Source organism: Panthera onca, chromosome X, assembly GCF_046562875.1.
Source record: "Panthera onca isolate mPanOnc1 chromosome X, mPanOnc1 haplotype 2, whole genome shotgun sequence".
Lineage (NCBI taxonomy): Eukaryota > Metazoa > Chordata > Mammalia > Carnivora > Felidae > Panthera > Panthera onca.
In genome coordinates this window covers 28936031-28961361 of record NC_138357.1, presented here as the reverse complement: position 1 = coordinate 28961361, position 25331 = coordinate 28936031, and the positions used below count along the sequence as shown (strand labels likewise).

The following is a 25331-nucleotide window of genomic DNA, read 5'->3' as shown; positions in this document are numbered from 1 at the left end:
TCTCAGTGATGACTCATAACAATTAGTCCCATTGCCCACAGTACAATGTAGCAGTAACCAGCTTTTCTTTCCTTTAACAATTCCCCAGTCCGCTACCAGTATTCCCTGAACCTCATGAGTCAGTTGCTAGCACTTAAATCCTTATATCCAGATCTGCTTCTGGGAAAGCCCCAAGTGAGACAACTTGTTTATATCTTCTATATCCTCACTATTTTGTTTTGTTTTGTTTTGGTGTCATTTAGGGAGAGAGATGTGTTAATATCTCCTAATCTGATTGTGGATTTGTACATTTTTTTCCCTTTTGCCAACATACGATTTATACATTTTCAAACTATGTTATTGGTTATATGCAGATTTAGAATTGTTCCTTCCTGTTGAGGTGACGTTTTGTCATTGTGAAATTTGCCTCTTTGTCTCCTTTCCTGTCTATTTTCTTACTTTAAAGTCTGATATTAATACAGCTACATTAGCTCCCTTTGAGTTAATTGTATCCAATGGGATATCTTTTATACTCTTTATTTTCAACTTTTATATTTTCCTTGTATTTAAGGTATGTCTTTGGTAAGCAAAACACGTTTGGGTTTTATTTTCATTGTTAGTCTGGCAATATTTGTCTTTTATTTAGAGTCTTTAGTGATTTTTATTTAGTGTCATTATTGATGTATGGGTTTTTTTATCTACCAGTTTACCATGTACTTTCTTTTGGGCATGTCTTGGCTGTGTTCCTCTCTTTACCTTGCCTTGGATTCTTCTGAATTAAGTGTTATTTTTAAAAAAAATTTAATGTTTATTTATTTTTGAGACAGAGAGAGAGAGAGAGAGAGAGAGACAGAGTGAGAGTGGGGGAGGGGCAGAGAGAGAGAGGGAGACACAGAATCCAAAGCAGGCTCCAGGCTTTGAGCTGTCAGCACAGAGCCCAACGTGGGGCTTGAACCCACAAACCTTGAGATCATGACCTGAGCCTAAGTCAGATGCTTAACCAACTAAGCCACCCAGGCACCCCATAAGTGTTTTTTTTATTCTATTTCCTTTATTATCCTGTTAGTAATAAATCATTCATATTGTTTAGTGGTTACCCTAGAGATTACAAAATGCATCCTTGTCTCATTAAAGTGTAATATAAATTACTGCTTTTATTACTTCCCAAAGATACAAGGACCTCTTAATACTTTACCTCTATTCATTTTCCTCTTATATTTTGTGACATTGTTGCCAAGAATCTTGATTTTATGCATATTTAAAGCCACATAATATAGAATTACTCTTACTTTAAATGGTCAATATCCATTTAAGTTTACCTTTTCATGAGTTGACATTCTTTTTTTTTTTTAAGTTTTTTCAATGTTTATTTATTTTTGAGAGAGAAGGAGACAGAGCATGAACAAGGGAGGGGCAGAGAAAGAGGGAGACACAGAATCCTTAACAGGGTCCACACTCCGAGCTGTCAGCACAGAGCCTGACTTGGGGCTTGAACCTACAAACTGTGAGATCATGACCTGAGCTGAAGTCAAACGCTTACCCAACTGAGCCACCCAGGCGCCCCAGGAGTTGTCATTCTTTGCTGCATTGCTGTACTTCTATCTTAGATTGTTTCTGTCCCATAAATATTTCCTTTTTAGTATGTATTTTAGTGCAAATTTGCTAGTAATTCTTTGTGCTTTTGTTTGTCTGAAGATGTTTTATTTTGCTTGCATGTGTGAAGATATTTTCATTGTAAATTGTATGGTGAGTTTGTAGGTATTTGCTTTCAGTCCCTTAAAGAACTATATTATTCTTCCTTTAGGCTTTCCTAGAAAATAAAAAATAACAAAAAAAACCCCAGCTGTTAGTCTTATTGGTGCTCTTTGGAATGTAATGGAACTTTAAAAGCAATCCTTTGGCTAATTTTAAACATTGTCTTTGATTTATAGAAGTTTTACTGTCATGTGCTGTGTGTGTGTGTGTGTGTGTGTGTGTGTGTACATGCATATAGATATATATACTGCTTGTGTTCATAGATACCCTCTTATCTATGGTTGATTGTGTTAATCACCTTTGGAAAACTATCAGAAAGCTGTTGGCTGATATCATTCTAAATATTCTTTTGATCCATTCTCTCTCTTCTCTTCTTAGATTCCATTTACACATATAATAGACCTTTTGTATTTTTCTTTTTTTCCTTCCTATGCTTTACTCTGTACCTTTTTTACTAACCTGTCTTCCAGTTTAGTATTTGTCGATTCTGCTATGTATGGATCTGCTGTTAAATCAATCAAATTCTTAATTGGGTTATTTTAATTTTTATTCATTTTAAAGCTTATTTCTAAGATTTTCATCTGATTATTTTTATTATTTATTTGTGAAAATTTCCATCTTTTTGTCCATATACTTGAAGATGCTCATCATAGTTCTTCATAAATCTGAATCTGATAGCTTCAGTATCTGGTTTACCAGTGGTTGTGTTTCTATTGACCATCTTTTCTCTTGGATTTCAGTCAGTTGGTCCTGTTTCATGCCATGCCTGTCAATTTTATGTTGAATAGTAGACATTATACAAGTAAAAATTAAGAGGCTCTGGATCCTATTGTCTTCCCTTAGAGAAGATACACCTTTATTCTTGCAGGAAGATAGAGTATGGTCAAATTACCTAGATCGTATTGAGACTGGTCTGTTTACATTTTGATCTTTCTCTAGGATATATCCTTTTTAGAGTATTAGCAAAAAGCCTTGGTCATTTACCATGCTACTTTTTCCTTTGTAGGCCCTGAACTCTGTATTTTATCTCCTCTTACAGGTACTTTTTGTTTGGTTTTTCAGAATAACCCTCTTCACAAGTGCAGCTTATGACTCATAAAATTGTTTCAAGGGAAAAGTATGCATAGTATGTTAGACTTACTTCTCTGTAATTCCCTTTTCTCTGAACTGTTGTCCCTTAGATTATGGCTTTTTTAGTAGCCCTAAATGCAAATATTCGTGTTATAAGCCCAGAGAGACTGCTGCAAGCTCAAGAAATCTGCATTCTGTTAGCTTTCATCTTCCTTGCAAGAAATGGCAAATGTCCTAAGAAGTAAAATAGCCATAATTTCAGAGTTTCCTTCAATGTGTCTTCATTCTCCCTTGAGCTTGATGCCTCAAGTACTAGCTGCCTTTGCTGAACTCTGATGTATTCAAACAGTTCTTTGTGTTTTATATACTCCAATTTGTCTCCATTCTCTCATGAGTTTGATTCTTTAAGTCTTGGCTGTGCTTTTCTGCCTTCAAACCAATCTCTGCAATTTTTAATATAGCGTTATAATGTTTTCTTGGGGTTGTTTGATACCTGCTATTCCATCTAGGTCAGAAGGGGACTTTTAAACCTACATTTTAAAGTCTCTTCTTGCTACTTATAGAAATATAGGTTAACAACTATTTTCTTTTAGAACGTTGGACATGTTATTACACTGTTTCAGTTAATAAGTTATCTATAGTCATTTTGTTAGTCCTGTGAAGCCAAAATGTCTTTTCTCTGGCTAGATTTAATATATTCCCTTTGTCTTTGATTGTTACTAGTTTTCTTATGATGTGTCTATGTATCATTTTATTTGTATTCATATTCCTGTGATGTATAGTACTTCTTGAATTTGTGGCTTAATGTCTTTTATCTGTTTGGGATATTTTCAGACGTTACATCTTCATTGTTATTTTTGCCCACTTTTCTTTCTCCTTTCCAATCATACATATTTATGATTGTTATATGTCTATCTATGTATTGTTGTGGTATTGGGTATATGTATGTTATATATTGTTATATATCATGGTTTATATATCTATACAATTATATGTATGTGTGTGTATATATATACATATATATGCTTTTTGCTTATTCATTTGTTTCATTTAGATTACACTTGTGAGTGAAATCATATGGTATTTGTCTTTTTCAATCTGACTTATTTCACTTAGTATAGTACCTTCTGTGTCCATTTATGTTGTCTCAAATAACATGATCTCATCTTTTCTATAGCTGCATAAACATTTATCTATTGATGGACATTCAAGTTGCTTCTATATCTTGACTATTATACATAATGCTTTAATAAACATAGGGGTGCATATATCTTTTTGAGTTCCTGTTCTCATTTTCTTCAGGTAAATACACAATAGTGGAATTATTGGATCACATGGTATTTCTATTTTTTAATGTTTATTTTGAGAGAGTGTGAACAAGGGAGGGGCAGAGAGAGGGGGACAGAGAATCTGAAGCTGGCTTCGTGCTGACAGCAGCGAGCGAGTCTGATGTGAGGCTCCAACTCACAAACCGCAAGATCATGACCTGAGCTGAAGTCGGATGCTCAACCAACTGAGCCACCCAGGCACCCGGTGGTATTTCTATTTTTAATTTTTTGAGGAACCTCCATACTGTTTTGCACAGTGGCTGCACCAATTTACATTCCTACACCAATAGGGGGTTTCTTTTTCTCCACATCTTTGTCACCACTTGTTACTTCTTGTCTTTTTGATTTTAACCATTCTAACATGCATAAGGTGGTATCTGATTATTGATTTGATTTACATTCCATGATGATGAGTAATGTTGAACATCTTTTCATGTGTCTGTTGGTCATCTGTGTGTCTTCTTTGGAAAAAATGTCTGTTCAGGTCCTGTGCCCATTTTTTAGTTGGATTGTCTGGGTTTTTTGGGGGGTTGAGTTGTGTAATTATTTTTCATTATATATTTTGGAAACTAACCCCTGATTAGATATATAATTTAAATATATTGACCCATTCCACAGGTTGCCTTTTTCTGTTGTTGATTGTTTCCTTTGCTGTGAAAAAGCTTTTTATTTTTCCTATATATTTTTATTAAAACATTTTTTTCAAAAGCTTTTTATTTTGATGTAGTCTCAATAATTTAGTTTTGCTTTTGTTTCCCTTGCCTTAGGAGCCACATCTAGGAAAATGTTGCTACAACCAGTGTCAGAGAAATTACTGCCTGTGCTCTTTTGTACAATTTTTATGGTTTCAGGACTCACATTTAGGTGTTTAATCCATTTTGAGTTTGTTTTTGTGTATGGTGTTAAAAGGTGGTCCAGTTTCATTGTTTTACATGTAGCTGTCCAGTTTTTCCAGCACCATTTATTGAAGAAATTATCTTTTCACCATTGTATATTCTTGCCGCTGTTGTCATATATTAATTGACCAAATAATTTTAAGTTTCTTTCTGGACTCTCTATTCTTTTATATTGATATACGTGTCTACTTTTATGCCAGTACCATACTGTTTTAATTACAACAGCTTTGTAATGTATCTTGAAATCTAAAATTGTGATGCCTCCAGCTTGTTTTTTTTTTTTTTTTTTTTTCAAGATTGCGTTAGCTATTAGAGGTATTTTGGAGTTCCATACAAATTTTAGTATTATTCTAGCTTTGTGAAAATGCTGTTGATATTTTAATAGGGATTTCATTGAATCTGTAGATTGCTTTGAGTAATATCAGCATTTTAACATTATTAATTTTTCTAGTTCATCAACATGGAATATCTTTCCATTTATTTGTGTCATCTTCAATTTCTTTCATGTTTTATAGTTTACAGAGGACAGGTCTTTGACCTAATTGGTTAAGTTTACTCCTAAATATTTTATTCTTTTTGGTGCACTTATAGATGGTGTTGTTTTCCTAATTTCTCTTTCTGCTACTTTGTTATTCGTGTATAGAAACACTACTGATTTCTGGGTATTAGTTTTGTATGCTACAACTTTACTGAGTTCGTTTTTTATTTCTACTAGCTTTTTAGTGGTCTTTAGGATTTTCTATGTATAGTATCCTTAAACCTATTTTTTGAGTTCTTACTTGAATTAGTGTATCTCTAAATTCCAGAATTTCCATATGATTCTTAGTTTTTAGTTTTAGCTTTCTGCCAGTTTTTTTTCCTTCTGCCAATTTCTAAATTTTTTCTTTATATTCCTTAACTATAGAAGTCATAATTGATAATTCCAATATATAAATCTCCTATTTGTCTATTGGCAGGGTGTATTTTTTCTTTAATTTCTAAAATTCTTTATTTGTGTATAGTTGCTTATATTTTGCTTAAAGCCAAAGAATTGTGTATAAAATGTTAGATAAATTTGAGGTTTGGCACAGTGCTCTCATCCTCCAAAAATGACTTAATTTTCATTCTGGCAAATAGTTAAGTGAAGGCACTAACAATCCCAGATTTCTTTGAGTCCCCTTGTGAGGGCTTGTCTGGTCTAGTGCATCCTTACCCTGGAATGTAGCCCTCCGAATTCCCTACTGAAAGTCTTAGGTGTTTACTGGAATCCTCTTTTATTCATCCTGAACTAAAATTTGTAGTTTTTATGGAAAAATTAAATATACATTCTGTATTTAATTTACATTACATTATATTATTTTATATCAAAGTGTTATTTTTATGTTTTATCTAGATTTTCTTGGTGTCCTCAGTAGATGGATTGTTCTGAAAGTTACTAGGCTGCCAATGTTAGAAACATAAGTCTATGAAGACTAATGAAGTAAAGCTGGAGAGAGCCTGCAGAACTACCAACAAATCTGGACTTGAAGAAAACTTCAAGGTGAGTGAAAAATAAATTTCACGAGGCCTACTTTATTACAGTTATTTTAGTCAAATGTTTATATATAACGTATTTCATTATATGAAGGTGTTTATATTTTGAAAATACTGGCTGATGAATGAATGCTATAAACTTTTTAAAAACAAATTTTTTAAAAATATTTCCATTTGGCTTTTTTTATATAATGACATTTTTTTCAGTGCATGTGTGGGTGAGAAAATATGCTTATCCATCAGTGAATTATGGAGCACCTCTTATATGGAACATGTAATGCTGACTGTTATATAAGTTGACTATTCCTATAGGACATCCTGCTGTTTACACCATGAGCCCAAAGGCCAGGAGCCACTGTAGACCTACTGGCCAACAGTTAAAATAAGTTGCTTAATACCTAGGAAAGAATACAAAGAAGTATAACTACTATTATAAAAACCCAATCATAAAAGTAATAGTAAATGGCATAGCTGATCAAAGATTAGGATATTATTTCATTTTCATGTAGTAGTTCTAAGGAAGATTGTTTTCCTGAGGATTTGACTGATTATTGTAGCCTCATTAGTCCAGTGCTATACCAGCTAGCCCTTTTCAGATATGCTATTCGTAACGCCAATATGAGAACTGGAAGGAGAAAATTTAGCATACAGTAGGTAATCACCCTGTCATAATTCCCTTATTCTACATATATGTATTGAGTACCCCTTATAACCCAGATTTTTATGTGAGGTGCTTTGGCTATAAACCTATGACTCTGTTTTCATATTGTTTAAATATGTATATAAAAGTCATAGAAACAGATGAGATTTTTCATGGAGTTTAGGTGGAATAGAAAAGAAAGTGAGGCCAGAATTAGTTTGATTATCTGGAAGAAAACATGTAAGTCAAGAAACAGAAAGTAACTATGAATGAGACTGAAGTTCGTTAGGCAGGAATGATGGCACAATAGTTGCAATAGAAGGAAATTTTGGTATATGAGTGGTATTGGAGCTTTAGTTTTTTTTAAGAGCTAGAATCCTTCCTGAGGGGCACCTGGGTGGCTCAGTCATTTGAGCATCTGACTCTTGATTTCAGTTCAAGTCATAATCTCATCATGGTTTGTGGGTTTGATGAGCTCTGTGCTGACAACATGAAGCCTGCTTGGGGTTCTCTCTCTCTCCCTCTCCCTGCTCTTCCCCGGCTCATGCTTGCTTGCTCGCTCTCTCTCTCTCAAAATAAATAAAAAAACATTAAATATATATGTATAACAGGTGGAGTACTTCCTGATAATCATTTTCTATCCAATAAAGGGTTACAAGAATGATTGTCTTATGTGGGTTGATTGTGAGTTTAAAGAGTCAAGAAAGCCGAAGCCAGGGATTTGGATGTGTGAACAACACAAATGTTGAGTTCCTATAGTCCGAAGCTGAATTGTGTGCTCGTAGCTATTATACAGGTAGGAAAGAACAGATGAGGATAACCGAGCAGGTAGCATAGGCCACACAGGGACAGGAGTGCTTACGTGAAGATGTATGAGTAATTGTGTGTAAGTGGCAATGTTAGCAGTAGACTTTCAGAAGATAGCAATTGATTTCTGTCATATTCTTATTATAGTATATCTAATTTAAGATCAGGTTCAAAAGAGCACCAGTAATCAGCAGACCATAATTTTTTTTTAATATATGAAATTTATTGTCAAATTGGTTTCCATACAACACCCAGTGCTCATCCCAAAAGATGCCCTCTTCAATGCCCATCACCTACCCTTCCCTCCCTCCTACCCCCCCATCAACCCTCAGTTTGTTCTCAGTTTTTAAGAGTCTCTTATGCTTTGGCTCTCTCCCACTCTAACCTCTTTTTTTTTTCCTTCCCCTCCCCCATGGGTTTCTGTTAAGTTTCTCAGGATCCACATAAGAGTGAAACCATATGGTATCTGTCTTTCTCTGTATGGCTTATTTCACTTAGCATCACACTCTCCAGTTCCATCCACGTTGCTACAAAGGGCCATATTTCATTCTTTCTCATTGCCACGTAGTACTCCATTGTGTATATAAACCACAATTTCTTTATCCATTCATCAGTTGATGGACATTTAGGCTCTTTCCACAATTTGGCTATTGTTGAGAGTGCTGCTATAAACATTGGGGTACAAGTGCCCCTATGCATCAGCACTCCTGTATCCCTTGGGTAAATTCCTAGCAGTGCTACTGCTGGGTCATAGGGCAGGCCTATTTTAATTTTTTCAGGAACCTCCACACTGTTTTTCAGAGTGGCTGCACCAGTTTGCATTCCCACCAACAGTGCAAGAGGGTTCCTGTTTCTCCACATCCTCTCCAGCATCTATAGTCTCCTGATTTGTTCATTTTGGCCACTCTGACTGGTGTGAGGTGATATCTGAGTGTGGTTTTATTTGTATTTCCCTGATGAGGAGCGACGTTGAGCATCTTTTCATATGCCTGTTGGCCATCTGGATGTCTTCTTTAGAGAAGTGTCTATTCATGTTTTTTGCCCATTTCTTCACTGGATTATTTGTTTTTTGGGTGTGGAGTTTGGTGAGCTCTTTATAGATTTTGGATACTAGCCCTTTGTCTGATATGTCATTTGCAAATATCTTTACCAATTCCGTTGGTTGCCTTTTAGTTTTGTTGTTTCCTTTGCTGTGCAGAAGCTTTTTATCTTCATGAGGTCCCAATAGCTCATTTTTGCTTTTAATTCCCTTGTCTTTGGGGATGTGTCAAGTAAGAAATTGCTGCGGCTGAGGTCAGAGAGGTCTTTTCCTGCTTTCTCCTCTAGGGTTTTGATGGTTTCCTGTCTCACATTCAGGTCCTTTATCCATTTTGAGTTTATTTTTGTGAATGGTGTAAGAAAGTGGTCTAGTTTCAACCTTCTGCATGTTGCTGTCCAGTTCTCCCAGCACCATTTGTTAAAGAGACTGTCTTTTTTCCATTGGATATTCTTTCCTGCTTTGTCAAAGATTAGTTGGCCATCCTTTTGTGGGTCTAGTTCTGGGCTTTCTATTCTATTCCATTGGAGCAGACCATAATTTTAATCTCAGGTTTGCCATCTACTACTGTGATAATTGAGGTGACTATATAATTTATAATCCAAATTGGGGATCTTGGAGAATGAAAAAGGATATCATTCAAAACTACATCAAACGAACAGGTATAAGTTCAGACTGTCCAGGGCCAAAAGGTATATATTGTTATCATATGGGCAGTTCACATTGCATCACCTGTAAAATGTGGACAATGTCCACGTTAAATGCTTGATCGATTGATTGAGTGAATTACACTGTGTGAACGTACCAAATCCCTTAGTGAATGAGTGCTCAACAAATTGGAATATTGTGTGCTATCTTGGTCCAGGAACTGCAAGTTCATTGAAATCAGAGGTTGCACCTACTTTTTTCTTTATACCTCCATAATAATTAGTACAAAACTGTGCATTCAGTGGGTATCCAATAAGTGTAACTTTTTCTGTCTTTGTAACTTTATTTGTAGCAGACTGTAATATGCTTTCATGCCTTGATTATTTTGAATACAAAACTTATGTTGATATAGATAAGGAAATAGGAGTGGGAAAGTTTTATAAATTAGCAAACGTATGTGGACTGTTACGAAAACAAGGTTTTGAAATGACATTTAGGTTTGTATCAGTGCCTCAGGAACTGGAGTTCACCCAGTTCTTTTTCATTCAATCTCGTGAAGGGCTGTTCTGCCCTGTGGGCACTAAAACTGATTGGTCCCAGACAGATGGAACTATTTTGGGCATGACTCTGACTTCCATTTTGCCCATTCCTGGTGATACGTAACCCAAATACTATGTGTCAAGGACAAGCTTAAAGTTTCTCTCTTGGATGGTACAGAAATTTGGTGCAGGCAAACTTAGGGTTAATACTTGTCACTGATCTTGTCTGGATACTTGGCATTTCAGTCACCCTAGTGACTTAAACACTTTTCTTGAGGCACAGAGGAATAGGCATATTTTTTGTCATCCTTTTGGTAAACATGTAAGAATTAATTTAATGCTTGAATTACTTTACCATCCTCAGCGACTGTTTCTCATTCTCTTCTAAAATGGTCTTTCTTCATCCATGGCTGATCTCTTATCCGAGGCTGCTTCAAAAGTGACTTGACAGCTTACATCACTTGTTACACTAACCTCAGATTAATTTTGGTTTCTCTCCTGCCAATGGCTCTCCTTATTTTGCTATTTTAAAATTCTTCTATTACTTTTTTGATAATGAATGTAAGATTTTCAAACTTCCTCATATCAAAATATTTTATGACCCTACAGAATCATAGACATTAAAAACAGAATTGGAAGGGACCCTAAAGGCCATATCATCCAAACCCTTTCTCGTACTTCAAAAATTTGAATCCTCTCCACAACATTTACGATATATCTTTACACAGAATGCTTTGCGTTATTTGGGGATTTTCATCAAAGTCTACTTCTTGTTTTATCCCATTCCATCTTTAGGCTGGTATGACTTTAAATAGTTTTTTCTTGTATTAAACCTAAACGTGTAATGTTACCTATTGATCCTTGTAACTTCCCGGGGCTATACAGAAGAAAATGAAAGCAAGTCTTTAAGTATACTCAGAAGAATTTATCATGCCTTCTCCAGAATCTTCTCCAGGATAAATGTGCTGAAACCCTTTAGCATTTCTTTCTAAAACATGGCTTCAAGTTCTCCCCAGGGTTACCAACTTGTTTTGGTTTGATTTTTTGGTTTTAGTACTAAAAGTCCTGTATTCTGGGAACTCCCTTAATCCCCAGCAAACTGGCAATAGGTCACTTTAGTTTTCTCACTATCTTGGTCACTCTGTTTGGAACATACTCTGGTGTAGTGCTACTCTTTTCAAATGTAATACCCAGAAGTAGATACAGTACAACTCACCATTGAACAAAATTCAGTATTATCTGAGGCATTTATCCAATGCATTGCCTAAAGAAACATTATTTTTTCATCCAAGTCCAATGGTACCTGGTGATTTATAAATTATCTTTTTTAAGCATACCAGAGTATGAGATACCTACTAAAATCTATCTAGGCAGCAGAATTTATATTTGTTTCAGCAGAATAATTGACATACACTATCGAATTCATTTCAGGTGTATAACATAGTGATTTGATACTTATATGCATTATAAAATGTTTACCAGAGTAAGTGTAGTTACCATCTGTTGCCATACAAAGTTGTTATAATATTATTGACTATATTCCCTAAGCTGCACTGTACATTCCCAAACCATTTTTACTAAGCTTCCTATGTCTCTATATCTTCACACACTCTTTATTTCCTTACAGTACTGGGAAAGATCAAACTAAGTGGTTTACCAAAACACTAGCTATTTTTAGGTAGATAGTCGGTGCTGCTATGTAGGGTTACTTTGACTGAACTTCCTAATTTGTGTCTTCTGCATCAAGCTTAGTCTTTTCTTTAACGACTTCTTTTCAGCATTGTATGTATGCATATTTAGGGAAAACCCTATATTTCCATGGAAACCAACATATATGGGAAATACTTACTAGAAGGAGAGATCAGGTCTTATGTCAGATTTTCATTAAGCCTATAGTAATTTGAATTAGGTTTTGGCCAGATTGAACCTTCCTAAATTGTGTATTTGCATGGTCATCATGAAACCAAGAGAAATACCTAGATACAAACATAGTATAATTGAAAGATGAAAATTCTTGAATTATGTGTTAATTTCCAACTCACTGCCATGTTAGTTATTTGTGATGTAATGAAATTGAAATTAACAACCATCTATCCTGTGTACTCCCATGTTCATATCAGCATTAGTCATAGTGGCTAGGTTATGGAAACAACATAAGGCCGCTTTGACAAATCAGTGGATAAAGAAACTGTGAGCCTGGAGAGCATTATGCTAAGTGACATAAGCCAGACAAAGAAAAACCAATACCACATGATACCACTTATATGTAGAATCTTTTTTTAAAAAGAAAAGTCAATGGGCCGCCTGGGTGGCTCAGTCGGTTAAGCGTCCAACTTTCAGCTCAGGTCATGATCTCACGGTTCATGGGTTCCAGCCCTGCATCAGGCTCTGTGCTGACAGCTCAGAGCCTGGAGCCTGCTTCGGATTCTGTGTCTCCCTCTCTCTCTGCCCCTCCCCTCTTGCACTCTGTCTCTTAAAAATGAATAAACGTTAAAAAAAAAGAGTATAAACTTTCAGTTATGAATAAGAACCGAGAATCTAATGTATAACATGGTGACTATAGTTGACAACATTGTATTATATAATTAAAATTTGTTAAGAGTAGAACTCATATGTTCCTACCCAAATTTTCAAAACTAGGTAAGTATGGGAGGTGATGGATATGAGATGTTTTATCAAACTCAGTTGGCAAGAATCTTTTCACCATCAAAACATTGCATTGCATTAAACATTGCATTAAACATCTCACAATTTTATTTGTCAGTTATACTTCAATAAAGATGGAAAAAATTTTAAATCCTCTGTATACAAAGGTCTAAAGCAAACATCACAAACTGGCAGCCTATGGGTCAGATCCAGCTTGTGCTCGTGGACATTTGTGTGTGTGAATCCAGATAGTAATGGTCTTCTCAGCATTTTGTTTGTTTTATTTTTCATTGAGTTGCTTTCAAATAATTAAAAAGCCAGAGATTTCACATAAGAATCTGGATTTTCAGGTTCTTTAAAACAACTGGAACATCTGGCAACACTTTGCCCATATTTATGATAATGATCTGCTGGAACTGAGAGTAGCTGCTTATATATATATATGATGCCTTACAACTCCCGACAATCCCTAGCACAGCCAGGTATCTTCACCCACACTGGCTTCTACTCTAAAGGCATTGGATACTGAAAATCCATCTAAGTTTTCATCCCTTTGAACTATTTCTCGGTTTTCCATATGTTCCACTCCAAAAAATATGTGTTTTTAAAAAAATATTTATTTTTGAGAGAGCACAAGCAGGGGAAGGGCAGAGAGAGGGGGAGAGAGGATCTGAAGTGGGCTCTGTGCTGACAGGCTGACAGCAGCGAGTCCGATGTGGGGCTCGAACTCACGAACTGTGAGATCATGACCTGAGCCGAAGTCGGACACTCAACTGACTGAGCCACCCAGGTGCCCCTGTGGTTTCTTTTAGCCATTCTTAGCGAAAACAAAAAAGTCATAGGAATTTCTTTTCCTGGAGATGTCTGTCATAATGCCAGGATAAAGTATGTTAACACGTTTGAGGCAATTATATAACAAGTATTTTAGACTGAATTTATGGCCCCAACTTTTCATGTCTCCCTGTGTCAATATCATCTGGCAGTGCCTTCTCATATTAACTCTGAGTTTGACCATGAAACTTGTTTTGGCCAATGAAATGTTAGAAAATTTGACATAATCAGTGGCTTGAAAAAGTATGTGGTGTTTCCACTTCTCTTTTTTCTTGGCCTTTACCATGATAAAACTCCCAGACTAACCTACCGGATAAGGTGAGACACGTGGCCCAGTCATGGCTTTTACCCTGGTTGACAGTCAGCCAGCTTTCAAACCTGTGAGTGAGTTCAACCAAGACCAGAAGAATGACCCAAATAAGTCCATCCTAAATCATTAACTCACAGACTTGTATGCTAAATAAATGCTTAGTGACTTAAATCTCTGAGTTGGAGTTGTTTTGTTATATTGCATTATTATAGTGGTAGATAACAAATACAGAAATTTGTTTTTAGAAACAAAGTATTATAATAAAAATATAAATATGTGTCAATTGCTTTGTGAAAGGTAGTGGGGAGAGACTGGAAAAACAGCATTGAAAGAGAGGAGGCTGGAAAAATAGTGAGGAATCTGCTATAGCAGCCTAGATAAGTGGCAAACTATGTTATCTACTGGTGAAGCATTTGGTAAAATATGGTAACTTAGAATATAGAAAATATACCAACTTAACCTTTATACTTTAGTAAAGATATTTCTAGACAGAATGTTGAAAATATCACCTGCTCTTACTAGCTGCATGTGATAAGGTGCAAATAGAAAAAGATGCATTAAAGAAAGAACTGAACAGTTTGTGAGTAAAATTTAGAGAATACAAGAACTTAATGGATTAGAAAAAAGTATTTTTTTCTTATTTCTACTCTCTTAGTCTAGATCAAATCCAAGGAGCTGCCAGAAACATGTGGTCTTAGTATTAAAGACCGAAAGAGGTTTGTCAGACTGTGTTAAGACTTTTGAATAAATTAAGGTGTTGCTAAGTAGGCCCTCTCAACTAGACAAAAGTGTTTCCAGAAGTTTTAAGGGCATTATCTTACAGCACCCCAAGAAGCCCAAAGAAACACTGATAAAATCGAGAGAGAGCCTTACTTCAAAAGGAATTATGGTTGTGGCTTTTGCCAATGGAGTGGACTTAAACTTTATTTTTATGACGCTCAAGAGGTTTTAAGGGAGTTGTATGGGCAAAAGTGCTACCATACTGGATTAAAGGAGAATGAAATTGTATGAAACTCAGAAAAGCACTTGGCCTTTAGTATTTTATGAGCAAGAAGCAGGCTAAAAAGTTGCTCAGAAAGCATATTTTTAAATGCCCTCTTCAAAAGTGACCAAGGATAATGTAAAAAGAATAATATTTTGAATAAAGTTATGGAAAAAGAATAATATTTTGAATAAAGTTAAGGGCCATGGAGAACAATGGACTGGTGGTCCACTCTTAGGAAGCATGATGGGGTATAGTTAAGAAACATCCCTACCCTACCTTGTAGGGTCCTGGCCACATTTGTCCAGTGGAAATTGTTATACATGTATACTAGGGCTAGGTGCTTCCTATATTATTCCCTTTCTGAAAGAGAGCATTTTTGTAATTATCTGGTCCCTCTGTCATCACTGAACGTTGGGTATGTGAGTGGCCAATAAATTATCATTTTAGTTCATTGGGCTTTGAATCCTCATCTGAGGAGCCATATCAGTACCTGATTGTAGATCACAAGATAATGGATTTTGGACCGGATGGTGTGACTAAATGGGGGATGTTTGAGATCTTTTGAGGGAAGCATGTTTTGCATGTAGGAAGGATGTGAATAATTAATTGTGAAAAGAGTGGAATATGATGCATAGTTTAGACTGCTGCTACATGTGGCCTCGACACTCCTATCATGCAACTACCAACCACCAACCACTAGACATATGAATAAACCCATCTAAGACCAGGAGAACCATCTGTCTGAGTTCAGTTTAAATTGCCAGACACCTGACCTAAATAAAAGCTTCTTATCTTAAAGCCCCTGTGGTTGTTACACAGCATTATCATGGCAATAAATAACTGATAAAAACAAGTTACTGTATAATCAAGGGAGGGATGGAGGGAATAATCTATATCGTTTGTCATTTGATGCCCATAGATAATGAGGAAGCCTCCTTTTTCTGAGCTACTACATCTTATATCAGTATATTTCAATAATCCAGCTATTTACAAATAGAGCAAACTATGGCTTGGATTTTATTACAATGACTGATTCAGTTCATTTAGCAAAAATTAAATTTGACACACCCAAAGCCTAACCAAAAGCAGGATTTCATAATTCTGCCTTTATTCTAATAATTTTGAAAAGGGCTTTACAAAGTGAAAATCATTATGACAAAAGCTGCTTCAGAAAAGGAAATGGTTGGGGAAAAGGACGTCAGTACCAAAATGCCTCCAGTTGCTAAACCACCAAAGTAGGCATTAAGACTCTTTGGAATATAGGGACTCGGATTCCAGTTCTATAACCATTTTTCTGAGCTTTAGTTTTCCCATCTTTTAAATGGCAATGGTACTATATAACTTGAAGGGCTGTCCTAAAAATAAGAAGTAATATGTGTAAAGTACTTGACATATAGCAGACACAAATCAATTATTAATATCTTCTCAGAATTCTATAACTTTGCACCATTTTCTCTTGAAACCCTGAAAGCAAAAGATGTCTGTAGATAAAATATAGCATATACAAAATGTCAGAAGAAACTGCTTTCTTCTCCATATAAATGCAGAGCTCAGCTCACTTATTTCAAGCGTCCATCACATTTCTACCTGTTTCAGGGGTTAGGCTCCATTCCTGGATGGGACTCAAATGCACTGGGATGGTAGAGCAGACACTTTGAGTTCAAATTCCTTCTTGGCCATCTTGTTAATTGGGTAACCAAAGGCAAATTACCTAACCTCTCTAAGCCTCAGTGTCTACATTTATATAGGCTTCTGTGAATATTAATTGAGGTAATCAATGTAAAGTACTAGCAAGACATAGGAAACAAAACATGACTCTGCTAATATTGATAATTATTCTTTGTCATCTTATAATAATATTACCACAGTATTAGGGTTTGAGTGATATTTTCAGCTTTGTTGTTGTTGTTATATTAGCCATGGCCCAGCCTGCATTCTTTTATGGCTTTCTGAGAATTGGAGCTCCTACTGAGAAATTTTCAAGCTTTCAGAAATCTTTCTGCCTTCTGAATGCTAGTTCCTGTGAATGTTTCCAAAGGCAAAATGGCATTTCAGGAGCATGATAAGTGTACTTCCAAAATAGAATACACACTAAGCAGTTTCCTAGGACAGAATAATGTCCTGGTGAGAGCAGCTGGGCTGGTTAGGGGAACAAATGGTCAAATGTAATTCCTGAGGATGTTCTGTGAGGCTGAGGGCAATAGCAACCTCATGAGCTTTTTTCTTTGATACTTTTTTAGTTTCCCAAAGTGCTTGGCCCCTTTCTCCTGAATGTGGAAGCTTTGTGCTCAAAAGTGAGGGCAATTTCCTGAAGATTATTGGTAATACTTTATGATCATTCAGCATCAGTGACAACTTCCACTGTTTGGAAAGAGTCTACAGAAATTTTGAAGATATCCCAGAGAGGAGAAATACACTCTCACAATGAATTCCTCTGTTGTTTTTGGAAATTTATTAATTTGTGTGTGTGTGTGAACCCCCTGTACTTTCTTTCCTGTCAGCTTTATTTCCCCATGTTGCTCAGCAAAAGGATACTCATTATAAAGATGGTTGTCCTCTGTGATCAGCCTATATGAATCATTCACATCATATGTCCAGAGCCTTTCTTCTCCTTACTGGTTGGGGCCAGTGGCCAGAAATTGAGAAAAATATTTTACTTTCAGTTGGCTCCACCCTGGAACTGGGTGCACATCCAAGTACTGAGAAGAGGAATTGCTGAGTTGGGAGCCTGAAATCGGTGCTTCTTCTATGCATGTGGTAGTGACATGGGAGCTTTGCTTCAGGTGTTTACCTTTGTTCCCAAACCATTACATAGGTCTCTGAAAGATAGAGACCATGAATATGTTTTGTAACCTCCTTTCCCAGTCTAGAGCTAGATACATATAAAGGTATATTCAAAGAATATTTAAAAATATACTTTCCTTTTATGTGAAAAAGGAGTTACATGTCTATCTTGTCCTCTAAAACCATAACATCTCCAGTTTGTCCACGCTATTATATAATGGCCATAAGCAAATGCACCTTTTATGTTCCTGGTACTAGGTGAGAAACTTTGGTATCTCATTTAATTCTCTAAACAGTTCACAAAGTAGCTGTTGTTATCCTCATTTTACTGATGTGGATATTCAAATAAGGCATGTGACAGAAGAAAGGTTGTAATCTAGCCTTTTCTGATTCCAGACCAATGGTTCCACCCTAAAATATCATCTTGCTCAGCTATAAGCTAGTGCTTCCATGAAACTAAGGCGCCCAGATCAACTGTCTTTCAAGTCACTTCCAAAGCTTCAGTCAGAGGTATACTGATGTGGGGTGAAAGGCAGTCTCAAGTGACTCCTCAGTGGTAATAGAATTTTCCAGGATATGAGAAGTTAGAGAATATGATGAGTTTCTGCAACTTTGGTTCTACCCCGGGACAATAGCAATGCTTGTTCCAGACTAATTTTTTGAGTGTACAACTCTAAAGCGTACCTTTCTGACCATGAGAATGCAGATACAGGGCATAGGATATGTATGGTAAGTGGTGGTCGATGAGGCTGAACATGTAGGCAGGTGGCATATCCTCTTTCTTTGCCATGCTAAAGATTTTGAACATCATTCTGAAGATAACAGGAAGTCATTGAACAATTATAAGTAAAGCAGTTACTGGGTCAGATATATGTGCTAAAAGATCACTGTCTCTAATGGCAGTGACAGATATAAATTTAAAATGGAAGTTCATGGGGTGCCTGCATGGCTCAGTGAGTTAAGCGTCCAACTTCGACTCAGGTCATGATCTCATGGTTTGTGAGTTCGAGCCCTTCATTGGGCTGTCTGCTGTCAGCACGGAACCTATTTCAGATCCTCTGTCCCCTTCTCGTGCTTGCTCTAGCTCTTTCTCTCTCTCAAAAATGAATAAACATTTTTTAAAAAAGTAAAATAAAATGGAAGTTCCTATAGCCATATAATTGAGAAGAAGGCTGTGTAATAGTTATGCGGAGAAATAAATAGGGGTCAGTGAGGATGGAATGTATGGGGCCAATAACTCAGGTTTTTCTGATGTTGAACTGACTAGAGTTAGTGATCACCTGACTATAGGTTATAAAAGAAAGAAAGGAGTGTAGGACAAACATTTAGATTCTTATGTGGATTCCCAAGCGTATGGGGATACATTTATCATGATTATAAATACAAGAGGAGTAGATTTAGACTGTCTGGGGGTGGAGGAAATGATTATAAATTTAGTTTTCAAAATGTTGAGATTGAGTTATGTATGGGACATAGTGAAAATGTTGTTAAACAGTGTGGTGCAAAAATCTAGTTTCACGAAGTGGGTTGGACTAGAAATGAAGCTCTCAGAGTCATCGTGCATAGGTGATGATAGAATTCTTAGCAATGAATGAATGAGATGGCTGAGGGGAGAGAGTGAGGAGTGAGAAGGGTGTTTAGGGGGAGCCAAAGAGAGAAGTCTGGGGATGATCTGTCGTTACAGTGTGAGTGTTTTAGTCAATCAGTGGGCATCTTCATGAACCAACAGCATGTTAACATAATACAAGGCATAATAAGGGTGGAGGAGGAATAATACAGTAATAAAAGATATAGCTGTGATCATGAACTGCCTTGGTAAATCCTTTTATGTTAGGTATTATGTGTCCTACGAGAAAAGAAGTGTTATCATGGAAACCAAGAGAGCACCAATATTAAGAAGGACTGGTGAGCACTATGCAAAGTCAAAGAGAGATGGGAATGGAAACACATTATTGGAATACACCTTAGGTGTTTGAGGGGAGCACTTGGTTCTACTTTAAGAAGGTATGGGGAGGGGTGCCTGGGTGGCTCAGTCGGTTAAGCGGCCAACTTCGGCTCAGGTCATGATCTCGCGGTCTGTGAGTTCGAGCCCCGCGTCCAGCTCTGTGCTGACAGCTCAGAGCCTGGAGCCTGTTTCAGATTCTGTGTCTCCCTCTCTCTGACCCTCCCCCGTTCATGCTCTGTCTCTCTCTGTCTCAAAAATAAATAAACGTTAAAAAAAAATTAAAAAAAAAAAGAGGGTATGGGGAATGTTCAGTAAGAGATTAAAGCTGTGATTGTTTATTACCTAACAGTTGTCCTAGAGATTCCAGTGAAAAGACTGGGAGTCACGTAGGCAGTGAGAAACTGCAGAGTAGTAAGAGGAAAAGTGTATAAGAGTAGAAAGTTGGGTGAAGTTCCATTTTACCTAATATGATGCTATTCTTATAGAGGTATAAGTTTGTGTTTCTAGTAAGATTAAGGGCAGAATGAAGTTTGTGATCTTTTGAGACAGCTGATCTAGCTTAAGGGCATAGTATGAGACAGAGGAATAGATTTTCTCTGGTAATTAACCCACATGAAGGTTGAATTTGTCTTTTTTTTCCATCCAGGGTTACCTAAATGTGATGGCTAGCCCTAAGTATTTGTTCTGAGACAGTCAACACCATTCCTTAAGCACACACTATGTTGATCTCAAAATTAGCTAAGGTAAAGGGGTAGAGAGCTTTAAAAAAAGAAGCATGGAAGCTGTAGCTATATTAGGGAATACATTGGTGTGTGCTTTTCTGTTAGATACCTCATGTCCATCAAGGATATATGTCCATATGCACAGAACATATATGAGTATGAATTGAGGAAAGTTTGAGACTGGAATAGAAATTTGGCATTAGATGATTAAGGTGTCCTAGTTTAGAGTAAAAAGGGAAGGATTCAGGAAAAATGATTCAAGAGAAGCAGGATTTTAACAGAAGAAGTACAGGCAAAAGAAAGCTTACTGAGATAGGCCTAGAAAGACTGAGAGAAAAGAATCACCTCAGTGAGTTTGATTGAATTAGGAGATTCATCTAGCCCAGTGTTTGTTAACATTTGGCATATTCAACAGTTAGAGGGCTTTTACTACACATGGTACTCCCACTTTCAGGTAAGTATAAAAAGTAATTACAATTTTTAAATAACAACAAAATAATATTTTTAATTAATTTATTGCTTGTAAAGTTTCACAGATGTGACTATAGCCTGTTCAGTTACAGCCTGACCTATTGAGTCGTCTTTTCTTAGACTTTATTTCTATGAAGTTTAAAAAATTTTAATTTTCTTGCAGTATTCCCCTATGAAATATAATTATGTGTCATGACTCCATCAAATATTGGTACATATTTGTATCAAACTTAGATCCCAAAACTATTAAAAAGATATTTCTCATTTAAGAATGCTTTCAGCACTTTGTCAGTAGCTAAATTGATGAACATATCATATGTAAAAGTCGGATGGTTACATGTTCACACTGTCTGATAGATATAAATGGATTGCTAATCTGCTTTCTGGTTTTTTTCAATTCTACAAAATGTGTCTTAATCTTTTGCGAAATTTAGATATGGTTTTTAAATATAGCCAAAGAAGTGTCATTGATTTCTTTCTCTGATGAGTAAAGAATATTACAAAATGTTCCAAAAGATTCAAACTCTTGGTAATCAAGCTCTTTGTATCATAGTTGAGTTTTTTAAATACAGTCCTGCTATTTTATTTTCAACATCTAAGTAAGCAAGCTATCTGATCTCTGAAATGATAGGTTATATATAGGAAATTCATGATAATGGATCACTGTTGAGGTATGCCAATTGAGCAAACTGTTTGAAATCATAGAAATTCATCTTCAACCCACCTCATCATTTTTGTCTGTTTCCTTAAAATCATCATATATGCAAAGTCATGTGTGCTATCATATATATATATATATATATATATATATGTATAACCATGATTTGCATTTATGACTGTTCTGAGCTACAGTATTTATATCAGTATTTTTACCATTACTTTCATGTTTTGATGTACAAATTTTGCACCATTGATCCACTTTTGTCATTTGGGGATTTAACAAAATAATAAGAATTCAAAAGGAAAATATAATAAAGGAAAATAGTAATAAATTATTTGAATACATATTAATGTATATGAAATGAATCATGTTAAATGTTAGCCAAAAAAAGTAGTCATAATTCTAACACATTTCTCTTTTTAAAAAATTTATTTATTCTGAGAGAGAGAGTGTGTGAGCAGGGGAGGGGCAGAGAGGGAGGGAGACACAGAATCCTAAGCAGGCTTTGTGATGTTAGTGCAGGGCCCCACATGGGGCTCAGTTCAAGAAACCATGAGATCATGCCACCAGCCAAAAATCAAGAGTCAGACATTCAACCGACTGAGCCACCTGGGCGCCCCTCACATTTCTAACCTTTAAGAATACAAGAATTTCTAAGACTGTAATAAGATTTCTCTGTGGGGCGCCTGGGTGACTCAGTTAAGTGTCTGACTCTTGATTTTGGCTCTGGTCATGATCCCAGGCTTGGGGGATCAAGCCCCATGTCTGGCTCTGTGCTGACAGTGTGGAACCTGCTTGGGATTCTCTCTCACCCTCTCTCTCTGCCCTGCCTCTGCTCGTGCTGTCTCTTTCTCACTCAAAATGAATAAACTTAACAAATAAAAATTTCTCTGAAAATCACATGTATCTTATATTTTACATTTATAAAATGTATATCTACAAAAATACATAGATACTAAGTAATTCACTCACTTATTACTGTACTCAATGCTATGGTAGTAATAAAGGCAGTGATGGCAAGAACACATGACTGTGACTCACCCCAAGGAGCACACAGTCCTCTGAATAAGATATATACTTTCATATGAAATGAATCATATTCAGCAGTTGAATGTTTCGTCATCTCCCTTCACCGTCTTTGCAACATGGTGGACTTAAATTAGATCATTTGTTTTAAGAAGAATAAAGCCAGATATAGGAGCATCCACATGGGGAGACATAATTCCCCCTTCACTTTTCCATACCTTTCAGTGGGGAAAACAAAGCGTGTGGAATAGTGGAAAGGGTACTAAACTAGAAATCACTCTAGATTTTAGGCCTGACTTTATCACTTAGCAACTATGCAATTCAGAAATCCCTTCACCTTGTAGAGATAATTGTCCTTATATGTGAAGTGTAGTTGGTAGATTTGACCAGATGCACTATCTATAGCTTAAGCTATTGACAATTCTGTGATCCATGGATCCCTTGCTATTCCATATGGAAGTTTTTGTGAAAATCTCTACCTAGAGTAACTTTTTTTTTTTTTGTATTGAGAATTTTCCTTGGAAAAAAATATTCTCCTTTTTCTCTTGGTGTGTAAACAGAAAATGATTTCCATCCTGTGAACTAGGGGGTGTAAAATTGTAACTTCTCCCTTCATTTGTTTCAGGAGGTAGTTATTCCTCTTTATTAAGCAACCTCATTACTTAATTGCCAGCTGTGGGGGCCTTTCTTTTCCCCAGCCTCTCATTTTGTTTGACATATGTCAGCTTGTTTTTCTTTTATAAGACACATGACAGATAATGAGAATTATTTCTTATTCCTGAAATTTGTGATCTAAATTCTTTCCCATTCATTTCATCAGAGAATCTGCCTAATTTGTAATGAGTCCCTGTGTTGAGGCTAGCAACAATGTCAGTGAATTAAAATGAAACAATCAGGAAATGACAGCTGAACAGATGTCCACTAATAAACGTGCATAATGGGCCAGACCCCAAATCCCCACCTTGCTCTGGGGCACCACCAAAGTGCCATTGGCTCAATATTTGGACTGCCCTGAGAGTCACCAAATCCCCATTTCCAGGAGTATAACTTGAGAAGGATTTCCCTGGATGAGAATTGAAAAAAGAAATGCCCGGATGTATCCCATCTGTCAGCTCATTAACATGCAGAAATGGTTGAATATTGCCTTACCTCACTGCCACTCCCTCCCTGGCACACCCAGAATCAGCGGAAAAGGAAAAGGTAGGGAAAGAACAAGTTGTTTATTAAAAAGGAAACATAACTGGAGCAAGAGACAAAAGTATAATCTTTCTAACTTCTCATAAAATTGACAGAAGATTATAAGGGAAAAAAGGTGTCTATTCTTTGCATTTTTCAGAGTAATAATTCTTTACAGACATGGAGTATGTGTAGAAAATGAATCTCAAGCAACATGCAGCGACCTGCTTAATGTCCATAATATATAAGTACAAAGTTAGGTTTATAGCTCAAGTCCTTTGAATTCCAGTCCAGGGCTTTTCATTAGACCTCACTCATGCATTGATGTTATTTTAAGTTTATTTATTTATTTATTTTGAGAGAGAGAGAGAGAGAGAGAGCGTGTGAGAGAGCGAACTGGGGAGGGGCAGAGAGACAGAGAATCCCAAGTAGGCTCCATGCTGTCAGCTCTTCAAGAGACAGTCGCCCAACTGACTGAGTCACCTAGGCGCCCTGCATTGATGTTTTCTTTTTGCTAAAGACCAAGGAACCTTACCTGGACTACAGCACACAACTGCTACCATCTGCTCTTTTAAAATTGGGTTAACATTGACCTACAAGCCACCACAACTTTCCTGGAGCCCAAATAAACTAAGCTGTTAAACAATATATTTTAATCATGTAGAATAACCCAGTATCCAAAGACATAGTTTGCCTAACAAGGGAAAACTTTACCCTGCCCTCATTCTCTGTGAGACATGAAGGTTATTTGAACAAATCCTAGCATCATGCTTAAGAATTTAGACTTGAGTGTTACTAAGATCAAGATTAGAATCCTAACTCTGTCACATGTTGTTAAACTTTGGGCAGATTACTTTGCCTCTCTGAACATCAATTTCTTCATCTGTAAAATAGGGATAAATAATGTGTCCTTCAGAGAGTTATTTATGAGGACTAAGGAAATGGGATAATAAATGTTAAGCATTTAGCATTTACGGTATCTGGCATACAGGATTCACAACATGCTAGTCACTATTATCAGTATCCTTCGTTCAAGTCTGGTAAAAATGTGTGTGTGTGTGTGTGTGTGTGTGTGTGTGTGTGTAAAACTTGTTTCTTTTTTTATCTCCCTTGTTAGAAGATAGAATTCATAAGAACAGGAATTGTGTTTATATTGTATGACAACATCTAGATGAGTACTTTCTGATAGCCTAGGAGATCAGCATATAATTGTTTAATAGGTGAGTGTGTCAGGTGGCTCCTATCACATAAAGATCCACTGGGCTAGAGTATGAATTAACATAAAGGGAACTAATTTTTTTTCAAACTTGTTTTTTGGCTGTGGGTAAATCATAATATTGCTACTCCTCTCTAATATTTAACATCCACTCCTCTTCTATGGGGACCATCTTCTTTCATGATAGAAGGCAATTAATCCTGCCCTGCCATGTTTTCAAAGATTCATTCTCTTCTTAATTCCTTCTCCTCATGAAATGTACTCTTTTGCCATATGTTGAAATAATTTGTAAATTAAATTGAACAAGACCATCAGGTTTCGTTATGATGGATAGTCGTTATTCACCT

General features: G+C 36.3%; 1 long non-coding RNA gene and 1 other non-coding gene across 3 annotated transcripts in view; one reads left to right on the top strand and one right to left on the bottom strand.

Annotated features, from left to right (window-relative positions):
* Window positions 1-913: 913 nt before the first annotated feature.
* Window positions 914-998, bottom strand: TRNAL-UAG (transfer RNA leucine (anticodon UAG)). Its single transcript has one exon. It is a non-coding gene; the product is annotated as a tRNA-Leu (tRNA).
* A 5409-nt stretch (window positions 999-6407) lies between these two features.
* LOC145714541 (uncharacterized) overlaps window positions 6408-25331 on the top strand; it is a 399456-nt gene continuing 380532 nt past the window's right edge. For both annotated transcript variants that reach the window (XR_014136879.1, XR_014136880.1), the window contains exon 1: window positions 6408-6548. This is a non-coding gene — a long non-coding RNA (uncharacterized LOC145714541). The remainder of the gene's footprint in view (window positions 6549-25331) is intronic.